Genomic DNA, 7,500 nt, shown 5'->3' with positions numbered 1-7,500 from the left:
TTATTATTATTATTATTATTATTATTATTATTATTATTATTAACGAGGATAAAGGTGAAAGGTAACAGAAATACAGAAATTGTTGTGGCATACATAACTACCTTCTTGTCCAAGGTCATCTGCTGGCATTTTAGGTCGGCCTTTTTATGTTGTGTGTGTGTGTGTGTGTTGGGGGCGGGGGCGACGGGTGTTAGGTTTGAAATGCATTTCGTTTTTATAGCATTCTATCGTTTCGTAAAGGACACAGTACTGTTAAATGGTCATGCAACAGCATCCTGTATGTTCATACACGGTAATCAGCTGGGGGTATGTGTCGGCATTTGAAATTTTTCAAGTAACTCTTTGGCTATAATTTTATTTTTTATACATATATAAGAATAATACTATAAGTCATTTCTTGTGGTAGCAAGTTTTTTTTTTTTTGTTCCCTTAAATTCCAATGCATTCTCTCTCTCTCTCCCTCTCTCCTCTCCTCTCTCTCTCTCTCTCTCTCTCTCTGCTCTGAGATATCGCCGTTCCTCCTCTGTGGAGATTGCGGACTCATGAGTCAGTAATGTTATAAACCTGCCTCTTCTGTAACTGGAATATAGCCTTTTTCTCTAAGTAACATGGTTTAAATAATATTTAGGTTACTGTCGCGCTGTAAAAGGTGAATTGAACATGGTACAAAATAATTTTTAGCATTTAGTGAGCATAATTCTTATATACAGCATTTGTAAGTTTAACTAGTATACACACGTACACACATATAGACAAATATATATATACACACATACATATAAATTACATATGCATATACATATACATATACACCGAAGGACGTATGAAACGTTGTATCAAAAAGGAAAACTCAACGCGTAGAACACACTCGGATATTTATTTATCCCAACCTTCTATTAGACAGGAAAAGGGATCAAATCTATCTATAGTGTAACATCAAAGAATTTTTATTTATAGGTTTTAAAAATATAGATACAGCATACAAATTATAAAGTAAAATCTTTCACAAATTAACTATAATACTGCTTTAACACAAAAGTTGATTGTAAACATTTTTAGTTTCACCATCAGGAGCAAGAATAAATAAATTCTTGGGTGGACCCACCCACGGACAACTTTAAGTAGCTTGCTCAAGCAAGCAACTTAAAGTTGTCTGTGGGAAAGACATGACAATCTCAAATCCATTCCACAGTACTTAATAGACTGTCCCTGTGCCTTGTTGAACGTGATCGAGACCGCAAGTCTCACTGGAAATTGCAGTCTCTTAAAGTTTAAGGGATTTCCATTGGAATGAGTGGTATCTGGGGGATAAAAACTGTTCCACCCTCTCCCTTTCTTATTACATTGTCCAAAATTTTTTACACTTTATATTAAGCCTTTCTCACCCCCCAGCCCCCTTCCTATCGGGGCTGAACTTGGACTTGAAGGGCATCGGGAGTGTCACTATTCATTTCAGCAACCTCGAAAACTATGGGGTAGACACTAATATCGTATCGTTTTCGGCTTATTTTATGCCACCCTTCCCACCCCCACACCTTTTTCGTGCTAGTGATGTCTTACCCCATAGTACTTTCCAGATAGCAAGTCATATGTATACCGAAATGAGTGCCATGATAAACCTGTAACTATTTAGTTACAGAGTTTTGGCAGAACAGCCTGTTTCAGTGAAGCCCTTCCACCCCACCAGTACCCTTTGGTGTCTTAACGACCACAGTATTCTTTTCCAGACAGTGTCATACTTGCTACCAAATTTGGTTAAAATTGCTCAATGGGTTTCAGAGTTATGGTGGAACATACAAACACACATACACGTTGTTTATATATATATATATATATATATATATATATATATATATATATATATATATATATATGTAATGATATTAGCCAATGACATAATAATAATAATATTAATATTAATGTGTGTGCGTTGTTTGTAATGTATGTGTGTGTGTGTATGATATGATGCTAGTCATAAGTAACTCGTTTTGTTCATGTAATGCCATCAAACAATTCACACACGCATATTAAACCAAAAATCTCATAGACCCAATACCTTATGTATCACTGGCCTTTTTCTATAGACTTTACGGTCGTACGCACGTTCCGTACGCACGTAAAAGTCAACAGATGCTCGCGTACGTACACTAGGCCCTCCGCCGCTCTTCAGTTCCTCCCGTACCACTCGAAAATCCAGTCAGATGCTCCTCGGGCCCCCACTCAAGCGTCGCGGCCTTTGAAACTTGTTTCTATTTATTTATTTATTTCTCTCCATTTTCCCCCCTCCGTTTATTTATGAAGAGGCCCTCGGGGCTCGCCTCTCCCGCCGGCGTAGCCTCAGCTTCCTGCATCTCGAGTGGCGAGGAAGTGATGATATTCATACGTTCTTCACTCGGACCATTCCTTTTTGGTCATTGGTTTCCTGGCTGGCTGTGGCTTTCATTGAATTCCTACGAGTGTGGTTCGTCTTGAATGTCTCCTCCTCTTCTTCTTCTTCTTCTTCTTCTTCTTCTTCTTCTTCTTCTTCTTCTTCTTCTTCTTCTTCTTCTTCTTCTTCTTCCTTTTGTGTCGGGGAAAGAGCTCTTCTATCAAATGAAGAAGTGGTGCTAATAATGCAGTGTTAGAGATATATATATATATGTGTGTGTTTGTATATATATATATATATATATATATATATATATATATATATATATATATATAATATATATATATATATATGTATATAAATATATATAAATATATATATATATATATATATATATCTATATATATATATATATATATATATATATATATATATATACTGTATATATATATAATATATATATACTTTTTGTATATATATATAGTTATATATCTATATATATACATAGTTAGTAAGAAGAAGGCTGTATCAACTTAATTCTTATCATAAAATTTATATTTTGGTTATTCAGAGACAGAACGCTAAATCTGCAATGTCCCTAAATTGTTTAATGTCAAATGAAAAAATATTTTAAGGCAAAAGTTAGCTTTAATCGTAGCATTTATTTCCAATATGGAAATGAATAAAGGAAAGATGTAAACATTGGAGAGAGAGAGAGAGAGATGAGACTTCGTAATTAATAAAGAATAAGTACGGTAAATATATCCAGCCTAATTAAGACCTTGGGTGTATAAATGGGATGTACTGTATAATAAAGTGCGGAAAATACATTAGGATTCAATTAAAATAAATATATGTATAAATGATAATATATATATGTATAATTGATGATGTATGTTTAAATTTTGTAAGAATGTGTGAGTATATTTTATATATATATATATATATATATATATATATATATATATAATATAAATATAATATAACAAATGTAAATACACACACACATATATATACATACACTATACATACACACACCTTATACATTTGCATACATACACACACACACACACGCACACGCACATACTAAATTCCCAGTGTCTGAGTAGCCGAGCCCAGGAAGCACCAGGAAGAAGCTGCAAAGCAAACAGTATTTCGAAACGTTGGCGTCGTGTCGTGTCGATTGCTGTGAAATGAAGAGGAATTTCGGTTCTCACGATAATTCGAGGTCAAGGTCAAGGTAATACGCGCTGAACCATCTGTCAATTGAGAGGGAAAAATTACGTTTTGCAGAGTTTTTTTTTTATTGTGTTTTTTGTCATTTCTATATACATGATCGGGACCGAATTGTCAATTGAGAGGGGAAAAAATTACTTTTTGCAGAGTTTTTCTTATTATTTGCGTGTTTTTTTTTTTTTTTTGCCATTTCTACATATATGATCAGGACAGAATTGTTGGGCGTTGCGTTTACGTAGGTCAGAATTAGGGTTTTTGTCCGTAGAGATTGTATTGAAGTTTAAATATATATATATATATATATATATATATATATAATATACATATATTTATATATATACATATATATATATATATATATATATATATATATATATACATATATATGTATATATATACATATGTATATGATGATATATATATATATATATATAGGCTATACATATATATATATATACATACATATATATATATATATATATATACCTATATATATATATATATATATATATACTGTGTGCAGGCTTTAACATCCTGCTGTTTATATTTTACAGCGTTATAGGTGCAATTTACTTTTATTAACCCTTTCACCCGACAAGTTTGCAGTGGCCACATCGGTTTTCAGTTATTCTTTTCAAAGGTTAAGTTTCATTGCTTTAGAACCGGCGAATATCATTAGGGCGACCGAATGAGGCAACGCTCGCAAACATGCGCATATTTGTTTTGAAAGTATTCCCGGATGGAAATTCGTCCTGAAAAATCAGCAGGGAAAAATTTTCTTTCGAAATCGCCAGTGTTTGCTTGTGTGGGTGTGAAGTCTCTTCGGTACATCCTTTTTGTTTTATTTTGATTTTCTGGCTCAGAGAGAGAGAGAGAGAGAGAAGACTGTTGTTCATATGTGACTCATTCATCACATACGATGGTTGCTGTTTGACTAAATATAGGGCAATTATTTTAATGAAGATAATGACACGGAAAAAAGACGCTTCAGATCATATGTACTTCTCTCTCTAGGTAGACTACTCCCTGTAGGGGTGGTAGTGCCGTCAGTGCACCTCACATGGTGCACTGTAGGCGTTACTTGTGGTTCTTTGCAGCGCCCCCTTGCAACCCCTTCCATTCCTTTTACTGTACCTCAGTCCATATTCTCTTTCTTCCATCTTACATTACACCCTCTCCTAACAGTTGTTTCATAATGCAACTGCCAGGTTGTCCTCCTGTTACACCTTTCAAACCTTTTTACTGTCAATTTCTCTTTCAACGCTAAATGACCTTATAGGTCCCAGAGCTTAGCCTTTGGCTGAAATTTCACATTCCTACCTCAGGTAGAGGACTAGTAATTACTGCTCTGAAATCTTGTTCAATGATGGCTGATCTGTGTCAAGTTTTCCACAAGAATGTGCTTTCGATTTATAAAGTTTAGCAATATTGTGTCTGGTTATTGCTTGGATAGGTGACCAGTAATGATTTCAAGACTGCTGTAGAATTGTGTGTGTGACTACCATTGAAATACTGTACTGTACGTGCACCACTGATCAGCTCTGGGAAACATGGTCAAGGGGCCATCAACCGAAAAATCGTTGCTTGCTGAGCTTGCAACAGACTTGGAGCTCGGTGTGAGCTGAAGTGGGTTGCCTTAAAGCAAGAAATGACATTTTGTGAAAACGATTTTTTTAACACGAACGAGACTCTTTCCCATTGTCTCTTTAAGCAGTGAATATAAAGAAACCCGTTCTTTTTTAATTACAGTTATTGTTTAATCATTTACAATAATGAACGTTCACGGAACGTTTAATTCTACAATTATACTCACGCATGCGCGTGAACGTTTTCGTTGTATACACCGAATGACGTCTTCGACGATCAGAAACAAGCTGTTCAGCATTATCATCTGTAATCAAGGCGGGTTGGGGAAAATAAAAAAAAATTAAAAATGCGCCGGAGTTTCTTCGGCTCAATCGAGTTTTCTGTACAGCCGCCACAGCATATAATCAAGGCCACCGAAAATAGATATATCTTTTGCTGGTCTCGATATAATGCTGTATGAGCCGCGGCCAATTAAACTTAAACCACGGGCTGGTGGTGGGCTGTCCTATATCGTTGCCAGAAGCACGAGTCTGGCTGAATTTAACCTTAAATAAAATAAAAACTACTGAGGTTAGAAGCTGTAATTTGGTATGTTTGATGATTGGAAGTGGATGATCCAACTTTAATTTGCAGCCTCCTTCAATAGTTTAAAATCTCTGAGCGGACAGAAAAAGTGCGGACAGAATGAAGTGGGAACAGAATAAAGTGCGAACGGACAGACAAAGCCGGCACAACAGTTGTCTTTTACAGGAAACTAAAAAAAGTAATTAAAAATAAACAGTAAATAAGACAGAAGAGGAAAGGAATTAAAAGCAATAAAAAAAATAATTACTCAGAAAGAGAGGGAAAGAAGAGCTTACGTCAAGTGGTAAGAAATTACCGCTGTGAGAAAAAGGTTTTTTTTTTTTCAGATTTTTTTTCATTTTTGAATTGAAAAAATATGAAAAAAATGGTGACGGATATGGTAAATTGAGTTTACATTGAAGAGTAAATCTGCTGCAAAGAAGCTTGGCTTTCAAATAAACGCAAGGGGAATGTTAAGAGCAGTAAAATATTATTTTCCTGTATTACTTTCTGTAGACGAGACGGGAAAGATCCACTAGGAGATTACCCCCTTGCGGGATCCATTATATTGATGAAGACTGAGGTTACGAAAATTGTGGTTTTGATGACACTTCATTGGAAAAGAGTAAAAAGAATTCTAATAATTTATTATTATTATTATTATTATTATTATTATTATTATTATTATTATTATTATTATTATTATTATTATTATTATTATTAGCTTGCATTTTTTACAGAAGAAATAAAGGTATCACAAACGTCCTTGGCAACCTTTAATATTAGAATATTCTTATTTATGTTAAAAAGAAAAAGTGACTAAAAAGAAATTAGTGTATATATTCTTATTCATGTATGTTGTGTATGTGTAATATATATATATAAGTGATATAAAATATATATGTATGATATATATATATATATATATATATATATATATATATATATATATATATTATAATATATATATATATATATATATATTATATATATATATATATATATATATATAATATATATATATATATATTATATATATATTATATATTATATATATATATATATATATATATATATATATATATATATATATATATATATCTTCTGTATATATTCTTGACAACTGTTAAAACTGAAGTGGTCGCACATTTATTCCATTTTCCTAAATAAGAGTTTTGGTGTTAAGTTGACTTGTTTTTTCCCCCTCACTAACGTGAATTCAAACGGGTACTGGCTTTAAATGCCAACCGCAGTATGGTACAGTTTCCAGAATTTTTTTAGCTCTCTCTCTCTCTCTCTCTCTCTCTCTCTCTCTCTCTCTCTCTCTCTCTCTCTCTCTCTCTCTCTCTCTCTCTCTCTCTCTCTCTATATATAATAATCTCTCTCATATATATATATATATATATATATATATATATATATATATATATATATATACATATATATATATATATATATACTATATATATATGTATATATGTATGTATATGTGGAAAATCCTTACTCTTCCAGTGTTGTAAAACGATACTACATTGGAGAAAAGATGAATGTGGACTAGTCCAAAACTTAAACCTATGTAAAACATTTCTAGAATGAAATAAAAAAAAACGAAAAATAGATTTAAGACCTAACATAGTCAGCAATTGAATTACATATTCCCAATAGCTCTCCAGTCTTTAGTTAAAAAAAAAATAGAGAATGAAAAATCTATGAAAGCTTTTCGAGTGTTACGGCTTACGTATATA

The 7,500-nt window shown here is 32.9% G+C and overlaps 1 protein-coding gene and 1 long non-coding RNA gene across 6 annotated transcripts in view; both read left to right on the top strand.

Moving 5' to 3' along the window:
- Nucleotides 1–7,500, top strand: part of LOC136838473 (uncharacterized) — a 606,774-nt gene that overhangs the window by 405,392 nt on the left and 193,882 nt on the right. The gene's annotated exons all lie outside the window — the stretch shown is intronic.
- LOC136838973 (uncharacterized) overlaps nucleotides 1–7,500 on the top strand; it is an 89,647-nt gene that overhangs the window by 30,441 nt on the left and 51,706 nt on the right. The gene's annotated exons all lie outside the window — the stretch shown is intronic.

Source organism: Macrobrachium rosenbergii, chromosome 5, assembly GCF_040412425.1.
Source record: "Macrobrachium rosenbergii isolate ZJJX-2024 chromosome 5, ASM4041242v1, whole genome shotgun sequence".
NCBI lineage: Eukaryota > Metazoa > Arthropoda > Malacostraca > Decapoda > Palaemonidae > Macrobrachium > Macrobrachium rosenbergii.
Note: the sequence above shows the minus strand (reverse complement) of the source record. Positions and strands in the feature narration are given on the sequence as shown.